A 9,587-nucleotide genomic window follows, 5' to 3' on the forward strand; every position below is an offset into this window, starting at 1 on the left:
ATATCTTCCAGCACTTTCACCTACTGCTCGTCTACCCCCTGATTTTGCAATGCCTGCATCACCGCTGAGGTTTCTACTGAGTCAAATGCTATCTACAGATATATAGATAGATAGATAGATAGATAGATAGATAGATAGATAGATAGATAGATAGATAGATAGATAGATAGATAGATAGATAGATAGATAGATAGATAGATAGATAGATAGATAGATAGATAGATAGATAGATAGATAGATAGATAGATAGATAGATAGATAGATAGATAGATAGATAGATAGATAGATAGATAGATAGATAGATAGATAGATAGATAGATAGATAGATAGATAGATAGATAGATAGATAGATAGATAGATAGATAGATAGATAGATAGATAGATAGATAGATAGATAGATAGATAGATAGATAGATAGATAGATAGATAGATAGATAGATAGATAGATAGATAGATAGATAGATAGATAGATAGATAGATAGATGATGAATACATGGATAGATGATGAATAGATGGATAGATGATAGATATATGGATAGATGAATAGATGGATAGATGGATGGATGAATAGATGGATGGATGGATGGATATATGGGTAGTAGGTATATGGATAGATAGGTAAATTGAGAGATAAGTAGATGGGTAGATGGAAAGGTAGATGGATGGAGGTAGATGGATTGATGGATAGATGGATAGGTTGGTAGATGGATCGATAGACATACGGATATATAGATGGATGGATGGATAGATAGACAGACAGGTCGGTAGGTAAGTTTATTGAAAGGAAATGCAGAGAGGTTGGCCCGAATGATTAAAATCTGGCCTGCACCTCTACACTAAGGAAAGGGAAGGGCTGAGGAAAGAGGATCATGATGGGTGACAATGTGGGAGAAGTCATGTTAAAATATATAGATGAACGGCAAAATGCTTTACAAGCGAGAGTAAAGTCTAGTGGCGCACAAAAAACGGCAAAGAGCCCGCACTGCCTGGACACCCTTCCCCTTGGCCTGCCAAGCACCCAACAGCAACTCCTCCGACAGAGGCCTCTTGTCCAAACGCATCAAGGAAACGGCTAGCGCTTTTCGTTCACGCGCATACACTTAGCACACCAATAATCTATGGTCCACAGTCTCGGGGATGCCACAAGTTTTTATATTCCGGGGAGTCCACCTGTCAGATTAAATGCAAGTATCTGCGCGTGAAAGCCACGTTTAAATGAAGGCTATGTAGCAAGGGTGCATGATGGCGCGGAATTTCACGCGGCACATAAAATATCAGTGTTCGAGTCTTCTTAGACGGATGTGTTGGGCGTCTGGCTGGGCCCGGTAAGTTGCCATAGCATTCTTCTATGTTCGTAAGAAGATACGTAGCATCTGCTCTAGAAAATGCACAGCTGTTTGGAGGCAATTTTTGCTTCAGCCTCGGCCTGTTCATTTGCATAGAACCCGCAGTAGACAGGGATCCATGAAACATTATCCTGTGGCATTGCAGTCGGCAGATGTAAGGAGCTTTATGATGTTCAGTGCCCGAGACTGGTAGGCGTTGTGGTGTAAGAAATTTTCCAAAATTTCCAATGCAGTCTTTGGGTCCATGAATATACACCATTTTTGTGGTGATTCCTCACATATCTAGCTTATAGATTCCCAAAGGGCTACAAGTTCAGCAGCAGTTGACGTAAAAGTATGCCCCAAAAGGAAATGGAGTCGTAGCGGGTATGACCACAGCTGCAGTGGATGTCTGTGCTGACACAGATCCGTCAGTGTATACGTGAATATAATTATGATATTCTGACCAGGTGTGTGCCAGAGTAGGTTGTTTGAGCCCACTAAGCGGTATCATTGATTTCTTTAGGTAGGTAAGGTAGGTAAGGTAGGTAAGGTAGGTGGGTAGGTAGGTAGGTGGGTAGGTAGGTAGGTGGGTAGGTGGGTAGGTGGGTGGGTGGGTAGGTAGGTAGGTAGGTAGGTAGGTAGGTAGGTAGGTAGGTAGGTAGGTAGGTAGGTAGGTAGGTAGGTAGGTCGGTCGGTCGGTCGGTGGGTGGGTGGGTGGGTGGGTGGGCGGGCGGGCGGGCGGGCAGGCAGGTAGGTGGGCGGGCGGGCACAGGCAGGCAGGCGGGCGGGCGGGCACAGGCAGGCAGGCGGGCGGGCGGGCACAGGCAGGCAGGCAGGCAGGCAGGCAGGCAGGCAGGCAGGCAGGCAGGCAGGCAGGCAGGCAGGCAGGCAGGCAGGCAGGCAGGCAGGCAGGCAGGCAGGCAGGTAGGTAGGTAGGTAGGTAGGTAGGTAGGCAGGCGGGCAGCCGGGCGGGCGGGCAGCCGGGCAGGCAGGCAGGCAGGCAGGCAGGCAGGCATTACCGCATTTCCTGCATTACCGCATTTCCACCTGTTAGTGGTGGGTCGTGAGTCTTGTGCTTTTCGAGCGCACCCCGGGCCTGCTGGACGGCCCATAGTTGACTGTCCTTGTCTGTACTTTGCACAGCACTTTGAAGTTCGGGCGGGTATGTCCTGCAAGTAGCTTCGGTCGGGAACCTGGCACAGTCCCACATGATGTGCCATTGGTCCGCCGGACCCACTTCACACACACTGCATACACGACTCGTGTAGACGTCGGGCTCAAGTACGTGCAGCACTGCCGGGGCGAGGAATGACACGGTCTGTATTTGCCTTAAGATGACGGCCTCCTCCCGACTGAGTGCCGGGTGAGGAGGCGACATTGCCCGGCGAGCTAGACGGTAACACTTAGTAACTTCCTCGTAACTTGTCACTCGATTCTTGGTTTCGAACCACCGCTTGGAACGGTCACTCTTGGGGGCGCGGAAAGTAAGCGCTCACGCCACCGAATGGGCCGTCTCGTTGTGATTCGGTGAGGATGCACACTCGCCCGCGTACGTCAGGAACCACTTGATGCGTATGCGGCCGCGGTCTTGGAGCTGGAGCTTGCCGATGATGGCGGCCGCCGGCGCGCCCACTCGCCCCTTGGCAAAGTTGCGCACGGCATCCCTCGAGTAGCTGAGCACGGCGCGACACTCGGCCTCGGAGATTGCCAGATCTATGGCAACCTCCTCGGCGTCTGTGGCGTCCGTGAACCGCACGCTCGCTGCGTTGTCTTGATGACGGTAGCCGCCGCAACGGCCACTGCCACGAATCCTCGCTTGTATTCCGCTGCATCCACGTTCCGGGCGTGCGGGTCTTGGGCGTGTTGTTCGGCGAGGACCTTGGCTCGCGCTTGCCGCCGTTCTTGGTTATACTCGGGGTGCACGTTCTTCGGGATGGGGTCACATCACATCACTTTCACTTCACTTTATTTTCTTTAAAGACCCCTTGCGGGTGTCCTCGTAGATGTGGGCCCGGGCCTCTTCGCTGATCTCGTGCGATTGCCGGCTGGAAGCTCGGGGGTTGTAACCCAAGGACGTCAGTATACTGCGGCCTATCTTGGTGGTAGAGAGGCGTTCCATTTGCGCAGTGAGGTATGCCTCGGCTATTTCTTCTAGGGTACGTGTTATGGACGCCGAGCTGCAGGAGCCGAGTCGTACTTGTGGTCTCCATTAATCCCAGCGCCATCTTGTAAAAATCCCGGGAACACGTAGGTGCACCGAAGGTTTACCCATCACTCATGGTGGTTGGGTGGGACGATATGGGAGGTCATATCCTGTCGGTACTTACGACTGATGGCAGCGGATTGCACTTGAAAACTACAGTTCGGCCGCCCATCCAGAATCTTGCTCAGTGGGTGATAACGGTGTCGTGTAAGTGCTCGTAAATATGCACGAAGTGGATCGTGTTACAAGTTAATGGCTACTGGGCGAACATGCGCCTCTTCAATTGTGCCTTTGTTGGAGGTGCATCTGGGCAGTCCAAGGCATATTTGCAGTCCTGTGCTTGCACGCTCTCTAAAGTTCGCAAGCAGGAAATGTTCATATTAGAGAGTACTTGGATACTGTACCCGATGTAGCCAACAGTCTCGTAAAGCCGTAGTAAGGAGAGCTCAGTTGGACCCCATTTGATGCCTGCCATTAAACGAAGAAAATGACAAAAATTGATTAGCCTCTTTTTCACCATATTAATGTTTCGACCAACATAGTCTTCGATTACTCCCAAGAATCTGATTGGAGACACACGGTATCATTACTCCATGAATAGGGTAGCGGCTGACATATTCTCCCATAAATGCAATCTCTGCACACTTTTCTGCCGCTAAAAGAAAACCTTGAGGCCGTAAGTACATCGATCTCGATGACACAGCTCGTTGCAATCTCGCACGTCAGTACAGGGCCGCTTTGAAGACACACCTGCATTGTCGTTGATTGGAGTGATGAAGTACAGTTGAAGTTTGTCCGCTTGTTGATGACTTGTTTTGATTGCCTGTGACAGTAAAACCTTAAGCATGGAAGTGGCTCAACATTTGGCCATTGTTTTTATGTTTGTGCTCCTCTAGATATAACTCACGAAGTTCTTGTAAAAGGTACCATCAGATTTCATTATTTAAACTTAGTTTTCTACCGATATTGCTAGTCTTTGGAGCCCAGGGGCAACTCTTAATAAGCTTGCACGGTGGTCCCAGTCAAAGCACATTGTAATTAATCCTACAAAGACGAAATGTTTACTGTTTAGGCCGCGCAATAAAACATTCACACTCAAAAATTATCAGCTTTATGAATGATCGCATCACAATAATAGATGAGCAGAAGGTTCCGGGCATTACACTAAACTGTCATCTAAGCTGGGATCACCACATTAACAATATGTGCAAAAAGCTCTCAGTGATAGCAGGCACTATGTCCTGCTGCAGAAATATACTACCAGAACAAGTTAAACTGCAGTTATATCATGCTCTATTTGCAACTCACGTAAACTACTGTACTCTTGTTTGGAGCACAACAACAAAATGGAATACTGATAAAATCAACGTGCTTCAGAACAAAGTCTTGCGCTATGTTGCGAACGTTGGCATAGACACAACTACAAAAACCTATTTCCGAAGTATGACATTATTCGAATCACACACAGTTATGAACATAAATTGTTAAACCAACTCTACCTCCCTTATGCAGAATCTGTCAATTTTATTAAGCTTGTTGCATCATTACAACACCGGATAACGGATGTATGCATTAGAATCCTTCCTCACTGGTTAGTTCCCAATTTCCGCACCCAATACAAACTTCAGTCATTAAAACAATCTACCATCCCTTTTCAACAAATACCTTAAACTGGCGTTTTCATCTAAGAAAGAACTAAAAATATTCTTTCGTAATCTGTGCTAAAATAATACGCATCATTTTCATCTTCTCGAACTTTCTGTTTATGTGCCTTGTCTAGGTAAGACGATGTAGTTGTTAGTTTTGGTTCGTGATGTGCTTCTGTATTATAACAGTTTCTATTTTATATGCATCTGCGTTTGGCACTAATTAGGCTTGTACATATTTTAGTGGTTTTGATGAGTGGATTGCTTTTATTATTGTTTATATGCAATGAAAACTGCGTCGACTCCTGTCTTGTACTCTGGCCCCTGGGCCATCGTCAAGTTGTTGAGTGCAACTTTTAGCCCAGGGGCCATTCAGAGTTGCTTTGTAACTGCTCACAAAAATAAATGAATTGAATAAATAACTGCTCCCGTACAGTTTCTCGCACTGCAAGCTCGTAAAAAGAGTAGTTTTAACGTCACGCGTTAAGCGGCTCTCACAAAAATACCGTGTGGATCAAACTGAACGAGCTCTTAGTATTAAGGTGCATAGGCATGATTGCTTCTAGCTAACCAATTCACGTGCTTTTCTCTGTGGCTGATGTGTTGCTAAATAGATGCAAATGTTCCTCAACTATTATTCCCAGCCCTGAATGTAAAACAAGAAAGCAAGTGGCAGTCATTTCATACATACATAACTTCTCACATAATTTAAGATAGGTTGGAAAAAGAGCAGGAGTGGACGTTGTTTTCTCAGCTCCTGAAAAGCTAGAAATTTTATCTATGCGCGTCAATCCTCGAGTTCCCGAAAAAGCATGAACAGAAATATCTGAAGTGTCAAAAAATATTGTGCATTCAATTTCCTTCCATGTAATAATGTGTCTGTTCCAGACACAAGACAGTGCCTAAATGATAGACTCGGGCAGCACCGAAATGCACTCTCGTAACCTCAGCATCCATTGTCGTGAACGCAGGTACATTCTGCAGTTCAAAAATTGCCGAGTTGTTGCAAGGAAATATGAGTTGTGTCGAAAAATAATTGAGGCAACAGATATCAAGAAGGCGAGTGACAGCTGTGAAAGCGCCCCTATCGGGAAATCAATTTCGTTTCCTGCACTGTATGACCTAGCCATTGCTGTGTGGTGTTCCTAGCGGGCGAGTGTGCTCAGTGCGCTGTTTCTTATTCATTTTTTTGTCGGCCGCATGTATTTATATGCGAAGCGCCAAATAAATGTCAGATGTTAGTTCAGCGCTGTGTTGTCTGTTTCTGCTCTTCCCTTTTCTCTCAAACCAGTCCCCACTACACAAATGTGTGTAGGCTGTTGTGACCGGAGTTCCGGCTAGGCTTCAGCAGCTCACAATGGAGGCGTACTTAGCGGACGCCGGTGAGCGACCGCGAACAAAAGCAGCGAAGCGACGGCGACAACAGGGCACCTATTGTTCTTAATGGGCACGAGACGCGTCGCCGAGCAGCATTGACCCCGTTCGCCGAATTCTCGAGGCAAGCAGGTGGCCCCCTTGGAATTTCGCGGGGTGAATGACCACCGTCAATAGGCGACTTCTCGGACCATTTTGCCCTGGTACCGAAACTCCATCGCCCGCATAAAATCGTCATCGATATAGGACGATTTGCCCTCGCCACCGGAAGATGTGCAAGGAGGTTCACCCTCGGCAGTGGGCGGCACCTCGAGTGATCCCTTGCCCCCACTGATTGGATAGCATCGATGAACTTTGTTTCCCCAGCTAGGGAACTGGGGATAACAAACCATATTTAACTGACGGATTTCGTTTGGACAGATAGCTCCGTTTTCCTCTCATGACTTTTACCCTCTTCAGTATGTAGAAAGTGTATATAAACTTTACTTTTTGCCTCTCCTCCCTGGCTGTCTTCCGCCTCGATGCATCGTCGCCTCCTGAGCCCGCTGCGGTGAAGCTCGCCCCTGAACCCGACACACATCAACGCGTAACACCGCATGTCATTTCCATGTCACGTTTCACAGTCTTCGCTTCCATCATTATCATTTATGGGAGTGAACCCCTGTAAAAAAAAAAAAAAAGGCGGTTGATTCGCACTTTCAACAAATAAATACAGTTAGACTACTCGACTACACATCCGCAGCTAAAAGGCAGGGGCACATAATGCCTACTCGGCTATTCCAATTATAGGGAGGTCCTCTTTTGTAGACCCGCACACCATGGCAGGCAGGCCCTGCTTACGACTGGCACGTCAGCTGACGGAGACAATGTTAGGTCTAAGGACAGCAACACAAGCTCAGTGCGCAAGACGGTTCTTGTCAGTCCTTGGCCGAAGAGAATGCATCCGAACGGGACGAAGAAAAGACTGAGTTAAACGCTTTATTCAACAGAATAGAAAAACAAACGTCTTAAAGTGTGACCTACTCGAGGGTTTCTCCAGGAATTGAAATCACAGGAGTCGAAATTTTAAGCGGGAGGGGGGGGGGGGGGGGGAAGGCGGTGGTGTTGAGTGTACACGCGGTAGCCAGTTTTGGTAGTCACTAGTGTTAAAAATATTCGCTACGAATTAAGGAGACGCTTTCAGAAAAATAAGGGGAAAGGGGACGTGTAAGGGGTGTCTAAGGAAATAACTGCACCAGCTCGTCTTCGTATCACAAGATGTCGGTAACACTGGTAACAGACAGCTTATAGCGTGAACTGTAAGCTCCTCCATCATCACCCTAAAAATTCTCAGCAGCTGAGTCTGCCCCAAAAGCTCCAGCGACTGTACATAACTGGCGGAGCAGTGAAAGCCCCAGGATTTACGGATTCGTCGGAAGAGTGCAGGGACTACACAAACGGCAAGATCGACATGGACATCCTGACAATTGTGATGGAATCCAAATTCCTCCTCGGTATACGTTTATTGGATACCGGGGCATGAAGGATTATCTGGCAACGAGAGAGCAAATAGGCTAGCTCAAGCGTACGCCAATCGAGCAGCAGCTGTGCTAAACTCATCCCCGGGATTCATGTTCTTTTGATAAACTAAAACACCTATATGCTGTAACGTTATGCTGTTATCATAAACAACCGGACTCTACCAACTGCAGGGCGAATGCCTCTCCCATATTGCCCAACGAATCCGGTTCTGTGCTAGCTGCATCCACTTGACCCCTGCGAACTTCTTAACCTCATCCGCCCACCTAACTTTCTGCCGCCCCCTGCTGCGCTTTCCTTCCCTTGGAATCAAATTTGTTACCCTTAGCGACCATCGGTTATCCTCTTTTGGCACTACATGACCTGTCAATGCCCATTTCTTTTTGATTTGCATAGGAATGTCATTGACTCGAGTTATTTCTCTGACCCACTCTGCGCGCTTCGTATCTATGAACGTTACAGCTACAATTTTCCGTTTTGTAACTCTCTGCGCTGTCAACTTAAGTAGAACCCTTTTCGTTAGCTTCCACGTTTCAGCCCAATACGTGAGTACGGGTTAGAGATACAGAAAAGGTATATCGAAGTGCAAAAAGTTTTCAAAATGTGGCTTTGGAAAAAATTCAGTTTGGTTTGCACTTCTCTAATATGGTTAAAGACCACAAGCAGAATGCACGGACTTTCCGGGTTTCTTGGTATCTTCGACCAAGCCTTATATTTTTTCTTCGTTTCTTGCTCTGAGCAGCTTCGGAAGCCGGCAATTTTAACACTCTTCTTTGCAAGCTGGTTGAGATCAACTTCAGAGAACACACTTAAAATCGGCACTTTGTGCTGCATTTCTGTCATTATATACGTATATTTCTGTGCCTGGCTGCTCGCTGCTTTCGTCTAATGCTGCCGTTTTGCTAACGTCCGGCCAATTGATATGGAAAACGGAGGCTTGCGAAAAACAGCCCATGGTCGAGACGATCGTCTGAAAACCTGCACTAGCCGAGCATTTGAGGAGCGCATTTTGCTTTTTAAGCATTTTCACTACTTCGCTAGAGCATTAGATATTTTACATTTTTGTACAGTACAAATACCAGCTGCACACTGGAGGCGACACAATCTGAGCAATGCACCTGACATTTCACAATTGCAGAAATCTGTAGACATGATACGCGATCCTACATTAGATATGGGCGCTCAGGTGTACAGGTGACGTGCTTCTATTTTTTTGCTATTACTCTACGCGGCAACCCCGACTGTCCTGGAGGCCAGCCGCGGTAGCTCAGTGGTTAGGGCGCTCGACTACCGAGCCCGAAGATGCGGCGTTGATGTGCACTACAGCAGCCGCTTTTCGATGGACGTGAAATTCAAGGGACCGGCGTACTGTCCGATTTCAGTGCACCTTAAAGAATCTCAGATGGACAAAATTGCTGGAACCGTTCACTACGTGGTCCCTCATAGGCGATGCCGCTTTGTAAACCATACCAACTGTTATGGTCTCTCGGAGGCACGCACACAGGAGAAAACAGTGAT

General features: G+C 47.2%; 1 long non-coding RNA gene across 1 annotated transcript in view; it reads left to right on the forward strand.

Moving 5' to 3' along the window:
- LOC146205740 (uncharacterized) overlaps positions 1–6,260 on the forward strand; it is a 33,483-nt gene extending 27,223 nt beyond the window's left edge. Inside the window, exon 4 of the long non-coding RNA XR_014703221.1 lies at positions 6,149–6,260. This is a non-coding gene — a long non-coding RNA (uncharacterized LOC146205740). The remainder of the gene's footprint in view (positions 1–6,148) is intronic.
- Positions 6,261–9,587: the final 3,327 nt, after the last annotated feature.

The sequence above is a fragment of the Amblyomma maculatum genome, chromosome 1 (genome assembly GCF_055883805.1).
Source record: "Amblyomma maculatum isolate TAMU_Amacu chromosome 1, ASM5588380v1, whole genome shotgun sequence".
NCBI classification, from domain to species: Eukaryota; Metazoa; Arthropoda; class Arachnida; order Ixodida; family Ixodidae; genus Amblyomma; species Amblyomma maculatum.